This window comes from Polypterus senegalus, chromosome 6 (assembly GCF_016835505.1).
Source record: "Polypterus senegalus isolate Bchr_013 chromosome 6, ASM1683550v1, whole genome shotgun sequence".
In the NCBI taxonomy this organism is placed as follows: Eukaryota; Metazoa; Chordata; class Cladistia; order Polypteriformes; family Polypteridae; genus Polypterus; species Polypterus senegalus.
The window spans coordinates 180,609,453-180,637,352 of NC_053159.1; the positions used below are offsets into that span (position 1 = coordinate 180,609,453).

The 27,900-nt window shown below is 40.5% G+C and overlaps 1 protein-coding gene across 4 annotated transcripts in view; it reads right to left on the bottom strand.

Moving 5' to 3' along the window:
• Positions 1-27,900, bottom strand: part of wipf1a (WAS/WASL interacting protein family, member 1a) — a 205,605-nt gene that overhangs the window by 114,723 nt on the left and 62,982 nt on the right. For 2 of the 4 annotated variants that reach the window (XM_039757669.1, XM_039757667.1), the window contains exon 2: positions 1,736-1,871. The exons of the other annotated variants lie outside the window; for them this stretch is intronic. The gene's annotated coding sequence lies outside the window, so the exon portion shown is untranslated. The remainder of the gene's footprint in view (positions 1-1,735; positions 1,872-27,900) is intronic. 4 annotated transcript variants of the gene reach the window in all.

The following is a 27,900-nucleotide window of genomic DNA, read 5'->3' on the forward strand; positions in this document are numbered from 1 at the left end:
CATCTTCAAATATATTTTTGAAGTGTTTATCTTGATCTAATTATGCTGCAGGAAATAAAGTCTTCAGGACTCTGAACAAATCTTTATTCTCATATGTGATGGTTCTGTATTTAGTGAGCATTATCATCTATTCTTTCATTTTGCTTTGCAGTTTGTACTATAGGGAGCAGGCTGAGGAGACCCTGGAGAGGTGGAGAGGAGAGGAATGAAGGTCAGTAGGACCACCACAACAGAATACATGTGTGTGAATGAGAGGGGGGTCAGTGGAATGGTGAGGATACAAGGAGTAGAGTTGGCGAAGGTGGATGAGTTTAAGTACTTGGGATCAACAGTACAGAGTAATGGGGATTGTGGAAGAGAAGTGAAGAAGAGAGTGTAGGCAGGGTGGAGTGGGTGGAGAAGAGTGTCAGGAGTGATTTGTGACAGACGGGTATCAGCAAGAGTGAAAGGAAAGGTCTACAGGACGGTAGTGAGACCAGCTATGTTATATGGGCTGGAGACGGTGGTACAGGAGACAGAGCTGGAGGTGGCAGAGTTAAAAATGCTAAGATTTGCATTGGGTGTGACGAGGAGAAATGAGGACATTAGAGGGTCAGCTCAAGTTGGACGGTTGGGAGTCAAAATCAGAGAGGTGAGATGTCATTGGTTTGGACATGTACAGAGGAGAGATACTGGGTATATTGAGAGAAGGATCCTAAGGATATAGCTGGCAGGGAAGAGGAACAGAGGAAGGCCTAAGAGAAGGTTTATGGATTGGGTGAGAGAGGACATGCAGGTGATGGGTGTGACAGAGCAAGATGACAAGGACAGAAAGAAAAAAAATCTGCTGTGGCAACCCTTAACAGGAGGAGCCGAAAGAAAAAGAAGAGGTTTGCACTGTTGTATTGGATTTCTGAGGGGGCCATGATGGATCGGCTAGCGAGCTCTGTGAAGTGGATCACTTGTGTTCTGCTTTGTGTGTTGTGTTTATCCCATTTTTTGACACCCTTTACATGCTCGGCCTGCCTGGAAGGGGGTCTCTCTGTGAATTGCCCTTCTCAAGATTTCTTCCATTTTTTCCCCTCCAAGTTTTTTTTTAATTGTCTTCTTAGGGAGTCAAGGCCGAGGGCTGTCAAAAACCAGGGCCTTTTAAAGCCCATTACAGCACTCCTTGTGTGATTTTGCGCTCCACAACAAAATAAATTGATGTTGTTGTAAAGTGAGTGAATGAGAAGGGCGGTACAGATGTTGGCACTGCCACCTGACAGATTCCCATCCTTGGCTGCATACTCTCCCCCTATTTGTCTGGGTTTTTTTTCGTCCAGCTTTCCCACATCATCTGATGGGTTAAGTGAACTGGTAATTCTGAATTGGCCCCATTGTGTGTGAATGGGCCCTTTGCTGGACTGGTGTGCCATCCAGAGTTCATTCTAGCTGCAGGGATTGGCACAGGTCTCCCAGAAACCCTTGGGTCGAGAATGTTATGTTATGAGTACCTGAGTGTTTTTGTTTCCATTAGAAGGCATCATAAAGTTACTGAATCAACTAACATTTTCATTGAATACAATTCCAAAGAAGTCTACACTTCAGCAGAATCTGCAATGATCAAACTTTTGATGAATAATATTTGTTAATTTCATGCCATTTTAATACGTTTTTGAAAATACTGCCTACTGATCTTTGTCTGTGTTAACCACTTAGTGTTAAAGAACTAAACACACAAACATCTGAAATCACACAATCACACACAACTAACCTGTCCCTTCGGTGTAGCTCTGTTCCTGCTGCACTTAAGCTTGCCAATGTTCTCAGTGTTTTACAGAAGGCAGTTCAAAACTCTTCATTCTGATTAAGTCGCATTCAACTTCAAATCTTCTTTTATGTCAAAAATCCTAAAATGCAGAATTTACAGTATGTTACTCAGCTTGTAACTGATAAATCTTCAACTGAATCTTCTCAGTCTGTAGAGCTGCACCCTTAATTTGAATGCTGGTTCTTCCTGACCTCAAAGCTGACTTGGACACGGCTAACCGCAACATTCCCCTAAACAGCCTGAAGAGCACTAAATACAGCTGGACTTGGTGGACCTGATCCTGTCTCCCTGGTGGCATTAAGTCAGATGTCTAATGTGGTAAAGCCAGCTTCCTGCTACTTTTCTTGTTTGATGTGTCTTACAGCTAACTACTTGGACTCTTTTCTAAACTCTACATTTTACCATATGGATATTGTCATCAGCTCTTGGTTATTTTACCACAATTAATTATAAAATGATGTTCCTTCGTAAAGAATTAACAAACTGAAACAGGTCCAAATGACTAAATGTATACACTGGCTCCCTGTGCGATGGCTGACAGCTGCTAATTCATACACACTGGAGCTTCTGAAATCTTCTGAAACGGACCGTCTCACTATTGCAAAGACTCATTCAATTTTAGGTATACGCTTACCTAGTTTTGTGGCTATGATTCTCTGGAACTCCCTCTTGTTAAATCAAGTCTTTAAGGATCTTTTTTATATATATATATATACTTTGATTATCCCTGAGGGGAAATTGTCTTTTCACATGACCTTTGGAGGTCAGAGTGCACGGTCAGCCTTTGTTCAGTGCCCATGGAGCAATTTTAAGGTTAAGGGCCTAGCTCAAGGTCCCAAAGGAGAAGGATCCCTTCTGGCAGTAACAGGATTTGTACCGGCGGAATTCCAGATACCATTTTGGTGTCCAAGTTTAATTCACAATTGAAATCCCAACTTTTCTCTCTATCTTATAATTTTGCTATCTTGTACAGTGGAACCTCGGGTCACGACCGTAATTTGTTCCAAAACTCTGGTCTCAACCCGATTTGGTCGTGACCTGAACTAATTTCCCCAATAGGATTGTATGCAAATACAATTAATCTGTTCCGGACAGTATGAACTGTATGTAAATATATTTTTTTAAAGATTTTTAAGCACAAAAATAATTAATTATACCATAGAATGCACAGTGTAATAGTAAACTAAATGTAAAAACATTGAATAACACTCAGAAAACCTTGAACAACAGAGAAAACTAACATTGCAGGAGTTCACGCTACAGCCTTACGAACCGCTCACTGTAAACACTTTTTTTAAATGAGTTTTAAACACAGGGAAAAAAATGAACATTTGAAAAAATCCGTAATTTATACAAAAACTAACCATAAACAACCAAGAAAACTAACCTTACAGGAGTCGAGTTCTGGCATGAAGGAAGTGAAGAGGAACTGGGTGGAGAGGAGAATACAGTTTTGTTTGAGGTAAAGTCCCTGTGCGCGATGCACGTCTGACCGAGAACAATGTACTGTACAGGGAGAGACTGAACACGTGCGGAAATTATCGGCGCGTACGAACTGGAAGGGAAACTGGCTTGTTCGTCACTCGAGTGTGTGGTCGTGAACAGATGCAAAAGTCTGGCGAACTTTTTAGTCGTAACCCGATTTGTACGTGTTCAGAGACGTTCGTGACCCGAGATTCCACTGTAATTGTTTTATGTTACTGAATGGTCTGAGCATATAGCATACTGCTAATCTACACCAGTGTCCTGTAGACCCCCTGTGGCTGCAGGTTTTTATTTCAACCAGCTTCTGTTTTTAATTGGACTACTGGGCTAATTAAGGGATGTGTTATTTCCGAAGTTCTGTGTTTTGAGAACAATACAGAAATTAGAAAACTAAGATTGGTAAATATATTATATACTGTATATATATATATATATATATATATATATATATATATATATATATATATATTAAAATGTACCAAGCAGTTATATGGGAATAATGTATTTTTTCTTTTTAACAATATTTTCATCTTTATGATCCTTTATTTACTAATTAGTGGGTCTGACGCTAAAGTAGTTGCAGCCTTTGATTATTCAGTGTTGTTTGCCAGCGTGTCTGCTCTGCTCGTTTTTAATTGAACAGAACTTTTCTTAACAAGAACTTTCTTTTTTTTTGCTATTTTAATTTTCTTTTTTGTGTGAACTGCTTTACTTTGAATTTTGACTAAAACTTTAAAAAACAAAGATATTTTGACTGTGAAATCATTTTGGCGCGTCGGGCTTTTGTTGAATCCCATTTTTTTTTTATTTTATTGTAATCATTCCATACAAATAATTCAATTTTTACAAAAAATAGGATTGAAAACAAGTCGCCCCCCACCCCTGAGAGAGAGAGATCACGGCCAACGGAGTAAAACTTAAGGTTTATAAACATACTGTGCCTAAATTGATGAGTTTGACAAGCCAATAGAGATGAATGGAGAAGAAAAAGAAATGTGGAGATAATTGCTTCCTCTGTGCTTTAAGAGCTTATTCTAAAATATTACTGATTAGATCCTGCCAGGTTGTGAAAAAATTCTGTACAGATCCTCTAACTGAGTATTTGATTTTTTCCAATTTCAAGTAGTATAAAACATGGGTTTCCCACTGACTTAAAAGAGGAGAGTCAGGATTCTTCCAGTTTAGCAAAATAAGTCTGCGTGCCAACAGTGTAGTGAAGACAATCACAGTTTGTTTGTCCTTCTCCACTTTAAGTCCAACTGGAAGAACACCAACCACAGCTGTTAGTGGATCAGGAGGGATTGTGAGACCAAAGCTGTCTGAAAGGTAATTCAACATTTTGGTCCAGAATAATGTTAATTTGGTGCAGGCCCAGAACATGTGACCCAGTGAGGCTGGGACTTGATTGCAGCGTTCGCAGGTTGGGTCCTGCCCTGGAAACATTTTGGAGAGTTTTAGTCGAGACAGATGTGCTCAATATTTAATTTTGAGTTGTATATTTGTATGCTTTGCGCATATGGAGCTCGAGTGAATTCTCTGCATTGCTACTTTCCACTCCTTTTCTGATATATTGATTGAGAGATCTTTTTCCCATTGTCCTCTTGGATCTGTAAAAGGGAGGGACTGTAAAATAATTTTATATATTGCAGAGATGATGTCTAATGTTGAATCCCATTTTTTAAGTTATAGCTGCTGAACTTTGGTAATTTTGGGAAAACGCAGCTACAATTAGTTTTTACTTTGTTACTGATATATTTGAACAAATGTGTACCTTCACATGTGATCGTTCTGTATTTAGTGAATGGTATCATCTTAGATGGTGCCTTGGGAGTTGATGCTGCACTCTGTGTCTGCACTTGGTGAGAAGAGCTACACAGGAACATAGTTTGTACTGTTGAATTGTATTTCTGAGGTGGCCATGACAGACTGGCCGTCCAGCTCTTTGAAGAGGATCACTTGTGTTCTGTTTTGTGTGATGTTTTTACATCAGTTTTTGACACCCATTGAATGCCAACCTACCAGGAAGGGGGTCTCTCTCTGAATTACCTTGCCTGAGATTTCTTCCATTCTTTTTTTTGGGAGTTTTTTTTTTTGTCTTTTTAGAGAGTCAAGGCTTGTGGGCTATCAAAAAACGGCCTGTTAAAGGTCAATGAGGCAATCCTTGTGTCATTTTGGCTTATTCAAGAAATACGTTGTTGTTCCAGTGATTCCTTCAAGTCTTCAGCTGTTACCGTTAGGCTTGTTTTTGGCATCATTCAGCATACTGTGTCGTGCCTTTTGAGTCATCTTGGCTGGGCTCTCACTTCAAGGGAGAGTAGCTACAGTACCAAATCATCTCCATTTATACACAGTCTGTCTAACTGTGGACGTATGAATACCTAAACCTTTGAAATTACGTTGTGACCCTTTTCAGCTTTATGTGAATCAACAGCTGTTGATCTTCCAAGATCTTTTTTTTTTTTGCTGGCGAGCTGCGTGTCGATCATTTAAAAGCCTGAACAGCAGCTGTGCTTTTGTCTCACTGCCTTGTGTTGCGGGACGTTAAAATTGTCTTCTGAGAAGATCACGTATCGTCTCCTTCCAAGCCTTCCATGATTTTTTTTATAATAGAGAGATATGTGCTTCACCTCAGCAGTTATTTCTTTTTAATAGCAAACTCAAAATGCCTGTCCTTTTTTAAAAGTCAAAGCAGCTCTAAACTACACCTCCAATCAGTTTCAGCATTGTCAACTCCTGACTCAGTTAGCCACAGGGGTCACATACTTTTTCCCAACCTACACTGTGATTATCTGAATGATGTACGGTAATCCCTCCTCGATCGTGGGGGTTGCGTTCCAGAACCCCCCGCGATAGGTGAAAATCCACGAAGTAGAAACCATATGTTTGTATAGTTATTTTTATATATTTTAAGCCCTTATAAACTCTCCCACCCTGTTAACGTTATTAGAGCCCTCTAGACATGAAATAACACCCTTTAGTCAAAAGTTTAAACTGTGCTCCATGACAAGACAGAGATGACAGTTCTTTCTCACAATTAAAAGAATGCAAATATATCTTCTCTTTAAAGGAGCGCCGTCAGGAGCAGAGAATGTCAGAGAGATAGAGAGAGAGAAAAGCAAGCAATCAAAAAATCAATATGTGCTGTTGGGCTTTTAAGTATGAGCACCGCGATAAAGCAGCCGCAAAGAAGGGAGCAATGTGAAGGTAGTGTTTCAGCATTTTTTAGAGTAGCCTCCGTATCTTCTAAACAAACAGCCTCTGTGCAAACAGCCCCTCTGCTCACATCTCCTCCGTCAGGCGCAGAGAACGTCAGAGAGGGAGAGTGAGATTAAAGCAACAATCAAAAAATCAATACGTGCTTTTGGGCCACCATGATAAAGCGGCATTTCTTAGAGGAGCGTCCATATCCTCCAGGCAAACAGCCCCTCTGCTCACACCCCCTCCGTCAGGCGCAAAGAATGTCAGAGAAAGACCGAGAAAAGCAAACAATCCGCTCGTATATCATTGAGGAGTTTTATTTAATACGTAATATGTGCTCTAATTGGGTAGCTTCTAAGCCATCCGCCAATAGCGTCCCTTGTATGAAATCAACTGGGCAAACAAACTGAGGAAGCATGTACTTTAAATTAAAAGACCCATTGTCCACAGAAATCCGAACCAGCTTAAAAATCCGTGATATATATTTAGATATGCTTACATTTAAAATCCGATGGAGTGAAGCCGCGAAAGTCGAAGCGCGATATAGCGAGGGATCACTGTATTCAATATGTACAAGAATAATATAATAATTTGTACGTTATTAAAACAGACTGCTCGTTCATTACTGCAACTTAGATGAAGATTAGACCGTATTTTAAAACACATAATTATTTCCAAAGGGTTCATGTACTTTTCCTTGCCACTGTATACAGTCACAATGGTAGTGAACTTATGAGATTCCTGTTAATTTAATATGTACAACAGATATTTTATTAGAGGCAATCACAGAATACAAAACAGAGAAAAGCCCAGCATGGTGAAGATGGGAGAGATCATGTTTTGCTAAGATGTTAGAGTGCAGAGTAAATAATAAAAGCATTTTTTACAGTGGAGCACACAATATTATTTATTTTGACTTTTAAAAAGCTTTGGATTTGGTTCCCTATGGGAGGCTAATCATCAGACAACAACCTGCTAGAATTTAGAGCATAATGTGCAGAACTGGCTTAATTATACCAACAGTGGCTTATCACACAGGAACCTTCTCTGTTTTGGGTAAGGTCAAAGCCTGCCAGGGTCAGCGCTTGCATACCTTGCAGTTAGGAGACTCGGGTTCGCTTCCCAGGTCCTCCCTGTGTTGATTTTGCATGTTCTCCCCGTGTCTGCGTGGGTTTCCTCCCACAGTCCAAAAACATGCAGGTTAGGTGCATTGGCGATCCTAAATTGTCCCCCGTGTGTTGTTGGGGTGTGTGTGTGTGTGCGCGCCCTGCGGTGGGTTGGCACCCTGCTTTGCGCCCTGTGTTGGCTGGGATTGGCTCCAGCAGATCAGATGCAGTATGTAGAAATACCACATGCACTTCAGAAGAGGCCATCCACCAGAAGCTAAGCCTGTTTGGGCCTGGCCAGTGCTTGGATGGGAGATCAACTAGGAAAAGCTTGGGTTGCTGCTGGAAGAGGTGTTGGTGAGGCCAGCAGGGGGCGCTTACCCTGTGGTCTGAATGTGGATCTCAATGCCTGCCCCCAGTGCAGTTATGATGGACTCTGTGCTGTAAAAATGGTGCCGTCCTTCATATGTTAAACTGAGGTCCTGACTCTCTGTGCTCATAAAAGATCCCAGGACATCCTTCATAAAGCTTAGGGTGTGTCCAGGCTAAATTGTCCTTCATGGCTTAGTCATTGTGGTCCCCTAATCATCCTGTGTCTAACTGGCTATCTCTCTCTCACCACGTCACCAGCTAACAACTAATGTGTGTTGAACCTGCTGTAGCAAAAATGGCCGCCATTATATTATCCATGTAGGCTAGGTGCATTGGCGATCCTAAATTGTCCCTAGTGTGTGCTTGGTGTGCTTGGTGTGTGAGCTGGCGCCCTGCCTGGGGTTTGTTTCCTGCCTTGCACCCTGTGTTGGCTGAGATTGGCTCCAGCAGACCCCCGTGACCCTGTAGTTAGGATATGGAGGGTTGGATAGATGCTACACATTAGTGGTGGCTGAAGTGGCTCCCCACTCACTATCTAAAGCGCTTTGGGCAGTGAGAAAAGCACTTTATAAATGTAAAGTATGGTTATTACTACTATTAAAATGTAGTTTAGCGTAAATAAAGGTAAATTTTTTACAAATATTAAGTAAAATTGCCAATATGGGGTTTGGGGCAAGAACATAAAATGTGTCAGAAAGACATTGGTGTTATAGTGGACCCTTCAATTACACCGTCAAGCAAAGATTAAAAGGCTCAGTAGGATGCTTGCTTACTGACCTCATTGTGTGGAGTTCTTGTAAAGAGCGTGTCTGCTGAAGGTTAACGACTTCTGAATTCACATTTGGGATACTGTGAGCAGCTCGACTCCATATTACAAGAAGAACATAACAGCACTAACTCAACAGGCAAGAGTTTCTAGCACCTTGTCAGTCAGTGCTCCAACTGGGGAAATACATTGACAATTCCTCAAAGAAGTCTGGAACAGAGATCACTGTGAAATGTCCTACTTTATGCACACAGATGAAGCCCATTCCATTAATGTGATGATGTTTAAAGTCTGAGTCTGACCCAAAACAATACATTCATTTTACACAGTGTCATGTGCGTGTGCTTACAGGCGCTAGTAAATGGAATTAACCTGCCGAGCCAGGGGTCGGCGCTGTTCTCGGATCCTTTCTCTCTTTCCCCATCAGCTAATTGACAGCCCTACCGTCACTGACGTCATCACCAGTGTCCGTCCTCCTGGACCCGCCCCTTCCCACCATCCGCCTTTATGAACCGGCAAACCAGTTACCTCTTTCAGTTCTGTTGGGACTCAACACTTGCTAACTGCAAGTTTAATCTACACAAACTGTTGAATTATACAAGGTTACCAAGGTGGAACCCCATATCTTTATCTGTGCTCTTTGTGTCATTTTACTCACAGTGGCTCCAAAATCCATACTGACCCCAACTCTCTTTTCTGTTTCTTTTTCCGGTTTCTTTGTGGTGGCGGCCTGCGCCACCACCACCTACTCAAAGCATCATGATGCACCAACATTGATGGACTGAAAGCCAGAAGTCTACGTGACCATCATCATCAAGTCCTTCCATGAAAACCCTAAATACAAAGAGGACTGTTTGACTTATGTTAGGTAGATTGCCCAGAGGGGACTGAGTGGTCTCGTGGTCTGGAACACCTACAGATTTTTTTTTTTTTTCTCCAGCCTCTGGATTTTTTTTTCTGTCCACCCTGGCCATCGGACCTTACTCTTATTCTATGTTAATTAATGTTGACTTATGTTTATCTTTTATTGTGTCTTCTATTTCTCTATTCATTTTGTAAAGCACTTTGAGCTACATTTTTATTGTATGAATATGTGCTATATAAATAAATGTTGATTGATTGATTGATAAAATAACTAAACTATGTTCTTCATTTAATGCATGTTCTGTAGAACTCAAATCAGATAAGGTCTCTCCTCAGCATCCGAGTACTCACATATATTTATATCAGGGGTCCTCAACATCGGTGCTGGGGACCCCCTGTGGCTGCAGGGTTTTGTTCCAACCAGCTTCTGCTTGTAATTGGACTCCTGGGCTAATTAAGTATTATTTTCCAGATTCTGTGTTTTGGGGACAATATCTCCATTCATTATCTAACCTGCTATATTCTAACTACAGGGTCACGGGGGTCTGCTGGAGCCAATCCCAGCCAAGCCAGGAAAAAAAACCCAGGGAGGGCGCCGGCCCACCGCACGACACACACACACACACACACCTGGGACAATTTAGAATCGCCAATGCACCTAACCTGCATGTCTTTAGAAATTAGAAAACTAAGTTTGGTTAAAAAATAAATATTACAATGTACTAAGCAGATATATTGGAATAATGTATTTTTTTTCTTTTTTAACAATATATTTCTATTTTTTCCGGGTGTTCTAATTGTTTAATCAACCCATTCTTTTCTAATTAGTGGGTCTAATGCTCAAGCAGTTTCAGCCTTTCACGATTCAGTGTTGTTTGCCTGGCTGTCTGCTCTGCTTGTTTTTAATTGTCATTATTATGATACAATGAAGGGAGCAAACTGCACAGAGAAAGAGACAAAATAGAATGAAAGCAACAAAAGTGAGTTAAGCATTTGAATCTATAGCAAAAATGGAAATATTTCTAGATCTATATGCAGGCCCTCCGCCGGAGGGGACAACCGGGACTCTGGTCTGGGTCCCTAATGGAAGGGGGCCCCTTCACGCTTGATTATTTTTATGCTGATGTTGTGCGCGTAGATATATATTCGGACAATTATTCAAGTTACATGTAATAGAAAAGTGAAATCATTTAGCTTACAACAATACAAGTGAGTGTTTTAATAGCCGCACGCTCCACGCAAGTAGATATCGTGCTCGTGTCGTGTGAAGCACGCTTGTCAAAGGGGGCCGGCAGCGGCACGCTTCTCAAAGACAAAGGAGAGCCGACGCCGACATCCTTGAGCTTGACGTTGAGTAGTATGTTTGTTGTACAGGGTACGTGGATAATGGATTGACTTCGCCGCTGTAATTGAATACTTCCGTTTCACACACACAGGCGCTGTTCTGTCTCAGACCACAGCGATATTGTTGTGCACTATCGTGGATGTTGACGTGTATGGTGTAGCAGAAGTCCGTCTCCGTAGTTTGATAATTCATTCGCTTTCGTGTTTATTGTTGCTTTTAAAGCAGTGACGAGTGTGCGTTGGTTTTGTGTGTATCACTAAAGATTCTGGATCACCCGGATTTTTTGAAAACTTTGAAGTTTGATACCGCAAGTTACCATACTGATTGTTCACCATGTAGATAACCCTAACCGTTAGTATATATTAAAATGTTCAGACGTTACTCCTATTCATTGCATTGGTATAATTGTACCGTTACACGTTAGATAATACATAGGCTTATCTCATAAATGTGTTTCAATTCCTCTACCAGCTTCTATTAGCACTGACTTTCCTTCTCGCAGTCAAACTTCGATGTGCGAGAAGGCTTAACTCACCAAGTGTGGTATTCATAAATGTATCATTGTCGCTGTCGGATAAACTACATGACGGTCATTTTGTATACGTATTTGAAGGTTTTGGCATGTGGGGACCCGGGGGAAGGCAGAGGGGCCCACACGTACTCAGTTGTCTGGGGCCCAAATATTTCTGGCGGCGGGCCTGCTATAAGTATTAAAGCCAACTACCACTGAGTCACTCATCACGAAATCTCCCATGAGGACTTGGGACTTGAAATTTGAAATGTAGGTTACCCTTGGCCTACAGGTGCTCACTAAGAAACAATTTAAAAAATTTCGTGGTCTAATTGCAAAATTTGTTTTTTAGACTCATTTGTATGTCTGTCCGCTTTTCACTGCCTAACGGATTTAGATCGGGTTTTTTTCTATAATTTACTTGAACATTCTGTTGATTCTGCGACTTTCTCATCGCACTAAGTATCATAGTCCGTTTGCAATACGGATTTATTAGCATGAATTCGAGAGAGACTCATCGGGCTGCGGGGCCCTCCTTACTCACACGTCTGCTTTCTAACTCCACTTAGTTAGCGACCGAGAGAACAACTTAACGGATTAAGATCTTTTTTTTTCTATAATTTGCTTGAACATTCCGGTTGATTTTGCGAGTTCTCTCATTGCGCTAAGAATCAGAGTTCGGTTGCAGGAGCGATATATTCACACTAATCCGAGACAAAGGCTGCGGACGGAGGAGAGGAGGAAGAGTGATGGCAGGAGTCACTGGGCCGGGCCTCCTCGCTGTCCTGTTTCACCAATACGCGGGTGAAGCCGTGTCTTATAAATGTAAAAATTATGCCTCTGTGCTTTCTTAATGTAGAATAAGAGAAGAGAAAAAAAAGTACCAGCTAATTAATTGAGATCAGTGTTATCAGACTTAACTGGAGCCACAATGAGCCCCCAGGACCGACTTTGAGAACCCCTGATTTATATAACAAAAAGAAATTAAATTCTAAATGACTTTGAAAGAAAGATTTGCTTTCAGATAGCTCATCGTTCTTCTGAAATCCGTTATCTGAGGTTGCCGTCCACAATTATTTCAGACAATCATGCCCAGCTTAAGTGAACAAAGCCAAGGAAAGCAGGGCAGCCTGCCCAGCAGTCCATGGGTTTTGAGAGAGGAAGGTGGCTGTACCACTTTGCAAGAGTCGGCAGCTTTTTTTGTCATTTACTGCAGAGCAAAAGGAAAAAGTGAGGAATCGCGGCTCGGCCCACGCCAAACTGCAGAAAATCACAACATCTGTACAAATTTGTCACAAAAGAAACTCGTGTGGTAGGTTCATTACAAATAAACAAATAAGGTAAGAATTCACTTTCACCACATAAATTATTAAACATTAGACCTAATCAGCAGGCCTCTGGTCATTCTGCTAGCTGACAACTTGAGTCATCTGCACTTAGGTAGAAATTAAAAAAACAAGATGTGCCAAAATCCGGTAATCCACGGGTAAGTGACTCACTCTTCCTGTGAGGTGCTTGCAAATAAAACTGAATTGTGGTTCATTTGTTATTTTTAACTTGTATGAGAGAAACTTGAGAGCAAATCCAGAGCAGAGCGGGTGGCACAAAGCTTAAGTAGAATGCATTAATCATCCTTTTCTCTGACCATTTTGGGTCTGCTAAATTTTATGGACTCTGCTTTTTCAGTGGCAAGCATTCAAGCTTCATGGTGAATAGGTCTGATTTAGCAAATGAGCATTTTATTAAAGAAAAGTGGCCATCCTGGAAGCCACTGAGCAGCTCTAGTCTTTTAAATGAGACATTTGAGATGTGGAGCTTCTTAAAAAATATTGCTCATGTAAAACGATAAATCTAAAAGTCACTTGAAAACAAAGTATAGCTTCAAAAAGAAAAAAAAAACAAAAGATCTCTGTTTAGGAAGACAATGCAACAAATAAATAACAATAACAATAAATAACAGTAATGCTTATAAACTGAATTTTTCAATCATAATGAAGAATTATATTCTTGATTTTATGAAGATTTGCTTTATATTGTACTTTCTAGGGCAGCACGGTGGCGCAGTGGTAGCACTGCTGGCTCAAAGTAAGGAGACCTGGGTTCACTTCCCAGGTCCTCCCTGCGTGGAGTTTGCATGTTCTCCTCATGTTCTCCCCGGGTGCTCCTGTTTCCTACCACAGTCCAAAGACATTCAGGTTAGGTGCATTGGCGATCCTAAATTGTCCCTAGTGTGTGATGGTGCCCTGCTTGGGATTTGTTCCTGCCTTGCACCCTGTGCCCCGTGACCCTGTGTTAGGATATATAGTGGGTTGGATAATCACTGACTGACTGTACTTTCTATCAGCAGACAGTGTGACCTAATGGCTAAAGCACTGGGCTGTCTATCTATCTATTATATAGTGCCTTTCCTATCTATCTATCTATCTATCTATCTATCTATCTATCTATCTATCTATCTATCTATCTATCTATCTATCTATCTATCTATCTATCTATTATATTGTGCCTTTCATATCTATCAAGCATGACCACATTACCCTAATTTTGGCTTCCCTTCACTGGCTTCCAGTTCGTTTTCGAATCCATTTTAAGATCCTTGTATTTGTTTTTAAATCATTTTAATGGTTGTGCCCCATTTTATTTGTCGGAACTGCTGCCCCTGTATGTACTGTCTCACTTTCTCAGGTCAGCAGATCAGATGCTTTTACGTGTTCCAAAGACACGATGCAAACTCCAAGGTGATCGGGCTTTTTCAGTTGCAGCTCCAAAACTCTGGAACAATTTGCCATTGCACGTTAGGCTCCTTCGCTAGCTGTCTTTAAAGCCTATTTAAAAACAAATTTTTACTCCCTGGCCTTTAATCCAGTATGATATGTTGGCTATCTGTATACTTTATATTATGAATTTATTCAGTTCTTATGTGTTTATGTGTTTCTGATTCTTTTACCCTTTGGTTATTTTATGTCTGATATTTTGGGTTTTATTGTACAGCACTTTGGTCAGCCTTGATGTTGTTATTAATTTATCTATATATCTATTATATAGTGCCTTTCATATCTATCTATCTATCTATCTATTATATAGTGCCTTTCATATCTATCTATCTATCTATCTATTATATAGTGCCTTTCATATCTATCTATCTATCTATTATATAGTGCCTTTCATATCTATCTATCTATCTATCTATCTATCTATCTATCTATCTATCTATTATATAGTGCCTTTCATATCTATCTATCTATCTATCTATCTATCTATCTATCTATCTATCTATCTATTATATAGTGCCTTTCATATGTATCTATCTATCTATTATATAGTGCCTTTCATATGTATCTATCTATCTATCTATTATATAGTGCCTTTCATATCTATCTATCTATCTATCTATCTATCTATCTATCTATCTATCTATTATATAGTGCCTTTCATATCTATCTATCTATCTATCTATCTATCTATTACATAGTGCCTTTCATATCTATCTATCTATTATATAGTGCCTTTCATATCTATCTATCTATCTATTATATAGTGCCTTTCATATCTATCTATCTATATATCTATTATATAGTGCCTTTCATATCTATCTATCTATCTATCTATTATATAGTGCCTTTCATATCTATCTATCTATCTATTATATAGTGCCTTTCATATCTATCTATCTATCTATCTATCTATCTATCTATCTATCTATCTATCTATCTATCTATCTATCTATCTATCTATCTATCTATCTATCTATCTATTATATTGTGCCTTTCATATCTATCAAGCATGACCACATTACCCTAATTTTGGCTTCCCTTCACTGGCTTCCAGTTCGTTTTCGAATCCATTTTAAGATCCTTGTATTTGTTTTTAAATCATTTTAATGGTTGTGCCCCATTTTATTTGTCGGAACTGCTGCCCCTGTATGTACCGTCTCACTTTCTCAGGTCAGCAGATCAGATGCTTTTACGTGTTCCAAAGACACGATGCAAACTCCAAGGTGATCGGGCTTTTTCAGTTGCAGCTCCAAAACTCTGGAACAATTTGCCATTGCACGTTAGGCTCCTTCGCTAGCTGTCTTTAAAGCCTATTTAAAAACAAATTTTTACTCCCTGGCCTTTAATCCAGTATGATATGTTGGCTATCTGTATACTTTATATTATGAATTTATTCAGTTCTTATGTGTTTATGTGTTTCTGATTCTTTTACCCTTTGGTTATTTTATGTCTGATATTTTGGGTTTTATTGTACAGCACTTTGGTCAGCCTTGATGTTGTTATTAATTTATCTATATATCTATTATATAGTGCCTTTCATATCTATCTATCTATCTATCTATTATATAGTGCCTTTCATATCTATCTATCTATCTATCTATTATATAGTGCCTTTCATATCTATCTATCTATCTATCTATCTATTTATCTATCTATCTATTATATAGTGCCTTTCATATCTATCTATCTATATATCTATTATATAGTGCCTTTCATATCTGTCTATCTATCTATCTATCTATTATATAGTGCCTTTCATATCTATCTATCTATCTATCTATCTATTATATAGTGCCTTTCATATCTATCTATCTATCTATTATATAGTGCCTTTCATATCTATCTATCTATCTATTATATAGTGCCTTTCATATCTATCTATCTATCTATTATATAGTGCCTTTCATATGTATCTATCTATCTATCTATCTATTATATAGTGCCTTTCATATCTATCTATCTATCTATTATATAGTGCCTTTCATATCTATCTATCTATCTATCTATCTATTATATAGTGCCTTTCATATCTATCTATCTATCTATCTATCTATCTATCTATTATATAGTGCCTTTCATATCTATCTATCTATCTATCTATTATATAGTGCCTTTCATATCTATCTATCTATCTATTATATAGTGCCTTTCATATCTATCTATCTATCTATCTATCTATTACATAGTGCCTTTCATATCTATCTATCTATTATATAGTGCCTTTCATATCTATCTATCTATCTATCTATTATATAGTGCCTTTCATATCTATCTATCTATCTATCTATCTATTATATAGTGCCTTTCATATCTATCTATCTATCTATCTATCTATCTATCATACTGTGCCTTTCACATATCTATCTATTTTTATTTATACAGTAGCTCCTCATAAACTGAGTGCTATCATAATGTTCTTTGCAAAACCAACCTTTTTTGAAAAGTGCCTTTCATGGCCAGCAATGCTACAACACAATTTATGCAATCAATTGTTATTTTATGTAGTGTATTTTTTTTTTTGATTGATTGATTGTTTTTTATACAAAAAAAAAGTCTAAATTAACTTAAGCCACACTAATTCAGGGTGTTTAAAAGTAATGTAATGATTTCCATAATGAGACAGAAGTACACAATAACCAAGAATTGTTGAGTCAGATATTTCAAATATCAAAATGTGTGCTCCAATTCAAATATTTAATAAATACTATCAACTGTAAAAGAAATCTGTCATTTTTCACCCTAGAGGTCCATAGAAGGGTCAAAAATTGCTGCATATTCATAATCAGTGTCCTTGAAAGAGTTTAAAACGATACCCCACATGATTATGTTTGAAATTGTCATTTTTAACCTTAGAGGACTATGCCCAGCAGTAAGAATCAAATATCAATAATATCATATTTGTGGTTAGCAATCTTAAAATAACATAAAAAACCTTGCATATGCTTATTTTTACCTGTCCCCATTTCTTCAAAGTTTTGTGCAAAGGAGTAACTTTAAAAACCTCATTTCCTCCTAGGGGTGAACCTCAGGGGTCAGCTGATGCGGCCTGCGCAACGTCACGTCCTTCAGATCATTTTTGCTGAAGACTCTTTCTCATAAAGATGTAATTTCCTGCACAAAATATGGTCCAAGAATTTCTTAAAAAGGAGGATTTTTAAGGTCTATTGGGCAAAAAACATAAAATATTTACTTAATGTCTTGCATAACTAGACATTAAGATGCGTTGAATGGTATATATGATATCTGGGGGTTTTCTTCTACTGGTGAGTCAGGAGTTGATGGACAGAAATAGTTATTCCCATACTGAAACACACTTTAGGTGGTCTGTGTTGTAAATTGTATATTTTAGGTGTTGGTTTATACAGTCACTTACTATTTATTGTACCCCGGTCATCTGTAACATTACAACCACCTGCCTAATATTGTGCAGGTCCCCCTCATGCTGCCAAAACAGCTCTGAACCCCTCTGAAGATGTCTGGCACCAAGACATTACCAACAGATTTTTTAAGTCCTGTAAGTTTTGGGGCAGGACTACCATGGATCAGACTTGTTTTTCCAGCACATCCCACAGATGCTCGATCAGATTAAGATCTGGGGTATTTGAAGGCCAAATCAACACCATGAACTCATGTCATGTTTGCCAAACCATTCCTGAACAACACTGGCAGAGTGGCAGGGTGCATTATCCTGCTGAAAGAGGCCAGTGCCATCAGGGAGTTCCGTTGTCATGAAGGGGTGTATGTGGTCTGCTACAATCTTTAGGTAGGTGGTATGTGTCAAAGTAGCATCCACTGGACGGCCAGAACCACAAGGTTTTCCAGCAGAACATTGCCCAGAGCAGCATACTGCCTCTGCCAGCGTGCCTTCTTCCCATACTGCAACCTGCTGCCATCTCTTCCCCAAGTAAACAACACACAAGCACCCTGCCATCCACATGATCTACAAGAAAACCTAAAAGCAAATATGATTCATCAGACTAGGCCACATTCTTCCATTGCTCCATGGGCCACTTCTGACCCTCATGTGCCCACTGTAGGCACTTTTGGTGATGGAGAAGGAGCAGCATGGACACTCTGACTGGTCTGTGGCTACGCAGCAAGCTGCAATGCATTGTGTGTTCTGACTCCCTTCTCTCATGGACATGTAGCGCCCTGCAGGGGAAGAAAACACGCCACTTTTCTCGATGCAGGCCAAAGACTACTGAACTGTACTGAACGTTACTAAACTATAGACATAACTGTTGCCACTCCACTCATCACCCTGCCTCCTAACCACACTGCACTGTGTGTGAATTATGTCCTTACGTTGGCGCAAGTGGTTCCAGGAGCTACAGACAGCAATCTGAGCTACACTAGACCTTCCGTGGGATCAGACCAGACAGACAAGCCTTCTTTGGACCATTTTTGGTAGGTACCAACCACTGCATACCAGGAACACCCTGCAACATCTGCCATTTTGGAGAGGCTCTGACCCAGTCGTGTAGCCACCACAATTTGGCCCTTGTCAAAGTCGCTCAGATCCTTACGCTTGTTAGGGTGCATAAAAGCTAACCAAGCAGTGCAAAGTTCCTGAATATGAGGTCCGCAACACTTAAAACCATTAATGACCTCTTTACGGTAACGCATCTCTATATATACAGTAAGTACAGCAGGCTATCGAACGCAAAATCAGATAACAGAAGTCGTCGTGTTTTATTTATCAAAAGACGAGGCTTCGATTAAAACTGTGCGCAAAGAGGTCATAAAAAATGATCAACAGTCTGGGGAAGAGAAGTCATCACCTCCTGCAACTATTCTTCTGCAGTGACGTTGCATTCACTTTATTCCAGATGAATGAAAGTAGGAGAACAGATACCTCCTACACTGCATGTATTGACTCACCATCTACGTTCCATTGGCTAGTGTGGCAACCGCAGGTTGTTTTTAAGCTACATTTTTCAATCTATTCATACAATTAAGTTTCCACATGCTGTTCATTCCATCGTTCTGGTGACGTTAAACATTTTCACAACTACAACAAACTTTACAATATTATTTCATTCATCCTTTTCTCACATTAAGGCAGTGTGGCGTAGTGGTTAAGGCTTCCGACTTCAGGTTGTGAGTTCAAATTCTGCTACTGACACCACTGTGTGACCAAGAGCAAGTCACTTGACCTGCCTGTGCTCCAATTGGGAAATCCAAAAAGGAAATGTAAGCAATTGTACCATAAATGTTGTACGTTGTCTTGGATAAAGGTGTTAGCCAAATAAGAAAATGGAAAATGTCTTTCTGGACCTACACCACCCCTATGAAACGAAAGAACTTTCACAACTTGCTGTATCAGGAAGCCTTCTCTGTGACAATGAGTTACAAGAGAATGACCAATAGCACCTTTAAGAATGCTCACTACCACAATGCCTATTGTGATATTAATAAAAGTCTAAATATTCATTTTATACAGTGCCTTTCATTATGCTTCTAATACCTTAAATAGTCCAATCACAAATACCTTCCATAAAGCTTTTTTTAAATAACACTCTGTATAAGTCACAATGTCTATTAACACTAGAATTACCAAAGCCTATGAAAAAACAGTGGTGCTGTAAGAATTATGTTTCTGGACTTCTCTAGCGCCTTCAACACCATCCAACCTCTGCTCCTTAGAGACAAGCTGACAGAGATGGGAGTAGACTCACACCTGGTGGCATGGATCGTGGACTATCTTACAGACAGACCTCAATATGTGCGTCTTGGGAACTGCAGGTCTGACATTGTGTGCAGCAATACAGGAGCGCCGCAGGGGACTGGACTTTCTCCGGTCCTGTTCAGTCTATATACATCAGACTTCCAATATGACTCGGAGTCCTGCCACGTGCAAAAGTTCGCTGATGACACTGCTATTGTGGGCTGCACCAGGAGTGGGCAGGAGGAGGAGTACAGAAAGTTAATCAAAGACTTTGTTAAATGGTGCGACTCAAACCACTTACACCTTAACACCAACAAGACCAAGGAGCTGGTGGTGGATTTTAGGAGGCCCAGGCCCCTCATGGACCCTGTGATCATCAGAGGTGACTGTGCAGAGAGTGCAGACCTTTAAATATCTGGGAGTGCAGCTGGATGACAAATTGGACTGGACTGCCAATACTGATGCTCTGTGTAAGAAAGGTCAGAGCCGACTATACTTTCTGAGAAGGTTGGCATCCTTCAACATCTGCAGTAAGATGCTGCAGAGGTTCTACCAGACAGTTGTGGCGAGTGCCCTCTTCTACGCAGTGGTGTGCTGGGGTGGCAGCATAAAGAAGAAAGACGCCTCACGCCTGGACAAACTTGTTAAGAAGGCAGGCTCTATTGTAGGAGTAAAGTTGGACAGTTTAACATCTGTGGCAGAGTGACGGGCACTAAGCAAACTCCTGTCAATCATGAAGAATCTGCTGATCCACTGAACAGGATCATCTCTAGACAGAGAAGTAGCTTCAGCGACAGACTGCTGTCACCTTCCTGCTCCACTGACAGACTGAGGAGATCGTTCCTCCCCCACACTATGCGACTCTTCAATTCCACCCGGGGGAGTAAATGCTAACATTAATTTTATTTTCATTTTTTTAATTTTTATTACTATTTAATTTAATATTGTTTCTTTGTATCAGTATACTGCTGCTGGATTATGTGAATTTCCCCTTGGGATTAATAAAGTATCTATCTATCTATCACCTTAAATCCATTCACACCTCTCAGTCAGCGTCTTTTGTCTTGTAAATGTGTCGATAAGCCCAAGCAGCAAGCAGCCTGCTATCCCATTCTCTCACCGCCAAAGAAACGGCAAAAACCTCTCTCAGCTCAAGCTTTGTTCATCAGGGAGAGAGGTAGTACCTACAGCTGTATAGGCTAAAAAAATGTATCGTTATTTCGAACACACGCATTTCACGTGTGTTCCGTGTCTATAAAGATCTATGTAAGTGTAGGATGACAGGAAATGCAAGAAATGTTGAAAAAATACCTAAAAGACAAAGTATTTTGAAAATTTCTGGGTTTTATTTTAAGGTATCTAGACATGTAATCAAAATATCTTAAAAAAGTATTTCAGGTATCTTCACATCACTCATGTTCCAGATATCTAAAATACATTTTTAGATACATCAAATTTGTTTCATGATAAAATGTATTTCAATATAATTTGAATTTTATTTCAAAATATCTCAAATATGTTTTAAGATCCATCCAACCATCCATTTTCTAACCCGCTGAATCCAAATACAGGGTCACGGGGGTCTGCTGGAGCCAATCCCAGCCAACACAGGGCACAAGGCAGGAACCAATCCTGGGCAGGGTGCCAACCCACCGCAGGACACACACAATGTTTTAAGATATTTTAAAAAAACATGAATAAGATATCTGAATATCAATTTTTATTTTTTAAATCTCATGTTCATTTTGAGATATCGCAAATGCATTTCATGATATCTTAAAATAGATAGGAAGTCCCATTTGAAAGAATAGGAAATTTTACAGGAAGTCCTTTGGAAGGGTCAGTCTGAGATATCTTAAAATGTCTGAGAGGTATGTTGAAATGTATTTGAGATGCTGTATCTCAAAATGTATGTCTGATATTCTTAAAATGTAAAGGAACGTATCTGGAGATATTTAGAAACAAGTTTCAGATACCTTAAAAAGTAAACTGCATTTTGAGTTATCCCTAAATGTTACTTTCAAACTTTATCAATTTATTTCAAGGTGCATACCCTTAAACAATCTTAGCCATCAATGGCAAAGGGACCTCTTAATATCTATGATAAGGAATGGCAGCCATCCTTTCAAAATTTGCTCTTTTTCAGTCTGTCCCAAGCATGGGGTAATTCAGTTTAAAACTGTCAAAAATAAAATTATCTAAAAAACGGTCAGGAACAGGATCACAGCACCAGCAATAGTATCAAGCCCCAGCTTAGCTAAGTTATACAGTATAAGATTTCCGTAATATTTTGGGGGCAAATAACTGATTATTTGTCAGAGAGTTTTGGACTTAAAATTACATATAATCCTATAAGAGCATTATTTTAAATAAGAACAGATAGGATAACAAAATCCAACAAAAAACCCATTGTGATCTCCTATATCACTTTGCTCATATTGGCTCATCTTTCACGTCTTGAAGAATCTTAAACCAGCCTTCAATAAGTCAATGTGAAAGCAATCTAAGACTAGAAAAAAAAATTATTTTTCTTATGAGGAAACAGTGCAGAGCTTCTTCAGAATCTGGCAAGAAGTCATTGATGCAGTTCTAAAATAAACCCGCTGGGCCTCAGCCTCTGCTCCGTCTCCCTTTCTCTGTTTTAATATACATGAGGACCGATTTCATAATGGCCTTTCTGTTCACCCAGCTCTCTGATATGGAGGACAGTATTAACTGGTGAGTATCATTTAATGAATTATAATTTTAAATGTTAATGTTTGGAATATTGTACTGGTTGAATTTTGACTGAACTGTGTCATAACTGTAATATGATTAATAAACTCAATAAAAGTTTATTATTAAAAAAACGAAGCACTCTTATGCTTAAGTCCAAAAATCCAGTGTTCTGCATCCTTAAAATTCGTGCAGAAACGATTTCAATTCAGGACTCACATTAATAACAGATTATGGGTGTAAATGTGAACTGCCTTTTTTATGCATGTACTGTACTGGCTGCAGTTTTTTAGCAGCATCCCTCACTCTGTTCAGTGTGGTGTCACCCTTCGCACAGCTGCACTTGGACCTCAGTCCGGCTGGCTCGCCGTGTGGTGGGTTCCAGCAAGACGTTGTAATCAGCGCATGCTCCCAACCTCAAAACCGAAAACAAGCACAATTCTGAATCATTGCATGTGCCAAGTCTGTTCACAGGATTATTATAAAAAGCTATTTTGCATCGCTGCAGAAAAATAAAAATAAAACAGTTGTCTTACTTGAAAAGGTTCCTCAAATCTGGAGGTGCTTTCCAGCAGTCACATGTGCAAGCAGCGCGCGGGTTTCCCTGTATTGACGCCTGGTTTGCGAAGGTGGCTAAATGTTTTCGATCAGTGCCAGTGATGAGGTGATTTACAGTGGTGTTGTTTTATATTTTTTTAGGAAAAAAAATGCCATTTCTAAAGAAAAAAGAAATCTAAAGTATATTTCTGGACAATAGCCATTCTTGCAGGTCCAGTATGTGATGAGGCAGTTCCACTGTTGCATTCTGAAGTACTTCCTCAAATATACAGTATACACACTGTGGTCTATGGCTGGCTTGTTATCCCGGGCCAATACCTCCAGGCTGCCAGATGGAGCCCTCCCTGCAGCACTGAGGTGCCCCGAAGACCAGCAGGGAATCATGGACAATGGAGTTTTCATCCACAGCCATGCTGGATACCACAGGGGCCACTGGAGGGAACTGCAGAGAGGAGCAAAGAGTCATATGTGCCCTATAACCCAGAAGTGCGTCATAGGCAGAGCGACGTGCTTCCGGGGTGAGAAGAAGGACTCGTACCTGACCCGGAAGTGAAGACTGGGCGATTGGAACACTTCCGGGTCAGGGACTATAAAAGGATTGTGGGAGCTCCCAGACACGGTGCCACCCTTCCACCCAGCTCAGCTCCCACAATCCTTTTATAGTCCCTGACCCGGATTGTTTATTATTGTGTATTGAGATTTGGATGAGTATAGTGGAGGAGAGGGTGCTTTGTGCACTGTTGATAATAAAAATATAGGCTGTTTTTGGACTTTTACCTGGTGTCTGGAGTCTTGGACAGGGGTTCAAGGGAGCGATACTGCCCCCTATCTGTCACAACACATATATACGTTTTAGTTATTATAAATTGATAACTTTCTGCCCCTTTCCCATTGTTTTATCAGTTCCATTCATCTTGTCTGATTTATTGAAATCACCTTTATGTCAGAAACTATGAATGTTGTGCTCTCAGAGTGTGCTGCAGCATCCTCAGTGCTCCCCATCCCTTGCTAATGCCATTTATCTGGCTCACAGAATGTTCTACAGTCCCATGTGTGTGCTTGGGTTGCCCTTCTTTAAGACCTGATGACTGTGGAACCACCCTGACTCTTCTACTGGCTAACTGAAGGCTCAAGGATACGATAGAGACGATAGGCTGCTGGAGAGGGAGAGACAGAGAGAAAAGAGAAGAGAAGAGAAGAGAAGAGAAGAGAGCTCTAGCCCAGTGCACTTGCAGCAAAAGCACAACTGCCCAATCTAGAAGGACGTGGCTGGAAGCGTCACCTAAGACAGGCCAGGGGCTCACTGAGTTTGGAGTAGGGAGGTAAGCTGGAGGAGACATGCTCATCTGCAGGTAGCAAGTCAATCCAGAGAGACCGTGACACAAAGACAGAGACGGAAAGTGAGGTGGAAGGTGTTGGTGTATTCTGTTTGCTTTTTACTTTGTTTACTCTGTGTACTCATTGTATATTTCATTTGTATAATAAGCCTTTTTTCAGATTCTGAACCTGTGAACATATATTTAGGTTCAAGGGAAGAACTATGAGAGTGACACACTTTCTTCCTCTTTATTATTCCCCTCTTCTATATGGGGCTGATGTGCTTGTTCATCCTTCTTCAAACAGCTCGGTCCTACGCTTCCTCAGCAGTCAGACCCTTTTACTTCAGATCTTAATCCAACTTTATTCATCCAACTCCGCTTTGGCCTCCCTCACTTTCTCTTCCCTTGTACTTTCATGCCCATCACTCTTTGCTGATCACATGTCCATACCACTTCAACCTCCTTTCCTGTCCTTTCTTAGATGATCTCTCCCACTTTTGTTGTGCCTCTGATTGTCTCATTTCTTAATCTTTCCCTTTATGTTACTTCACACATATACCTCAACATTCTCATTTCTGCCACATCTAAGTTCTTCCCCTGCACTCCCTTTACTGCTCACGTCTCAGCTCCAAACATCATTGCATGTCATACCACTGCCTTAAAAACCAGACCTTTAACCTTTGCCTTAATATTTTGATCACACAATACTTCTGATTACTTCTTCTGGTTGTTCCACCCATCTCCATCTTGGGCAACCACTGATTCTAGATATTTCAATTTCTCCACTCTTTTCAGTGGCTCTCCCTGCATGCTAACTTCTGAATTCTGATCATCATTAAACCTCAGATATTTGGTCTTCTTCTTTCTAGTTACCTTCAACTCTCTATCGTCCAAAGCTCTCCTCCATTCTTCCAACTTCCTCTCCACAACAACTCCATGACAGTAACACCCCTAGTGTCCATAGTGTCCTATCAACACTGTAGTTCCCAGAATCATTCTTTAATGCTTCAGTTCTATTTGCCCAGTTGAGAATTTATTTGGAGATTCCTAAATAAGTTACCTTTTCATATATTCTATCAATGTACCATAAAAGGAATTCACTGCTTGTGTTATATCATGTCCAAACTGTACCATGACGTACATCATTAGTGTTTTACATAAATATGAAATTGTGATTTCTATACATCCCTGCTCAATTTCTTAAACTGCATAAAACATATTATTGTTAATAATAATAAAACTTTTTATTTCTATAGTGCCTTTCCCATATTATTGTTACTAGGAAACACAGTCCATTCCAACACCACTTCTCTTTTTGCCAAGTCACTGTGGCAGTTCTGAGCTGAGGTCACATGTTTTGTTCTTTTTCGTGGAATGAGATTTTCTGTATGGATTTGCTAGCAGTCATGTCAGTCGGCCTGTGCAATGCGCCTCACCAGCAGCAGATGTCTGCCATGTCTCTCTGTGGATCACTACGCCCTCCTATTACGGAGTTGTTAGTCACTGCTGTTCTTTCTGACATGTCTCTTCATCGATCAGTGTCAGTATCCTGTATTTGACAATCAGCGAGGCCTGTGCATTGCGGTTCAGGGAGTTGTTCGTGGCTGTGACGCCGTGCCTTTCCTATTATGGAGTTACTCGTCACATCATCAACGCTGTTGATGCTGTTTTTTTCCTGTCAGCCATCTACTGTCTTCCTGTCAGCCATAACCCCTGATCACAACGTTGCTGTTTTTTTCCTGTCAGCTAAGTCCAAGCCATCGACAAGGTGGTGAACACCTCTGATTTTTTTGCTACCACTACGTGTGTCACATCATAAGCCGATGATTAAGATCAAGGTTTAAGTGTGAGAGGTTCACAAGTTTTTGCATGACAGACCGACTGCCCATAGCATTTTACTGTATATCCATCCATCCATCAATTATCCAACCCGCTATATCCTAACACAGGGTCACGGGGGTCTGCTGGAGCCAATCCCAGCCAACACAGGATGCAAGGCAGGAAACAAACCCCGGGCAGGGCATACACACACACCAAGCACACGCTAGGGACAATTTAGAATCGCCAATGAACCTAACCTGCATGTGTTTGGACTGTGGGAGGAAACCCACGCAGACACGGGGAGAACATGCAAACTCCATGGAGGGAGGACCTGGGAAGCGAACCCGGGTCTCCCAATTGCAAGGCAGCATATATATATATATATATTGTGGACGCTGGCCCAGACACAGACAGACGGACATCGCTTTTGCACCCAACACACTTTTATTTACAATATTTACAAGTTAGTGCACGTCCCAGTGCCTCTTGCACCGTTCCCCCAAATGTCCAGGCCACACAGTCAAAATGCCTCTCTCTTGGCCGCCTCCCGTCCTCTCTCCAGCTCCGTCTCTCTTCCACCCGACTTCCACCAATGACTGGAGGTAGGTGGCCCCTTAAATAGGAACCCGGATGGGCTCCAGCTGCTTCCCAGCACTCCTCAGAAGACACGCCCCAATGTGGCGGAAATGCCGGGTGTCCCCTGTCTTCTTCCCCCCCAGCACTTCCTGGTGTGGCGGAAGTGCTGGGCTCCAGACTTCTACAGGCACCGGGGCACCGCCTGGTGTCGGCCACGGGTCCCTACAGGGCTGGGCTTCCAAGCCCTTTACCCGAGGCCCCCAACATAACCAGGGCGGACGCCCCCTCGCGGTCTGGAGGAGGCACAAGCCCTCCTCCGGTCCTCCTGGGTGTCCCGGCCGGGCAATATATATATATTATTATTATTATTATTATCATTATTATTATTACTATTATTATTATTACTGCGGGGCTTTGTTGCAGCATGTCACTCTCTGCCAGCTGCTGGAGCCAGTCAAGTAGCAGGTATCTGCAATGTTGGCAGCAGCAAAATGAAGGCAACTGAAATCTTCTATCTTCTATCATTAACCACTTGTCAGTTATCTAGCTCTGAGCACTTTTAGGTGCTAACCTGTGAAGACTCAAGTAGTGTTAGACAAGAGCGAACTGCTATTAATGTTTAATTATGCGGTCACCTTTATAAAGCGTTACCACACTTCCTATGCACTACCATGCCTCGATTTTATCACAGCTGTTTTTTAGTCACAGGGAGACAGCATTCATGCCTGTAACATTGGGTATAAAGCTGGACGCAACACTGGACTCCAATCCATCACACGACTCATGATAGAAAATGCTTCCAGCGTGTTAGCTCACAATATGCAACCAATGCAGGAAGCACTTCAAGGCAGACTGCACCTCTACATGATAATCACCTTTTTCTACCCTCTCAAACCTAATTAGTATTTCATGTATGGAAAACGTCTGAGATTACAACACATACAATTGTACATAGATAATGTCGTTGCAACTTATGAACAAAGATGCTTTAAATTTAACTTCGTATCAGCACAGTTTTTCCACTACTTAC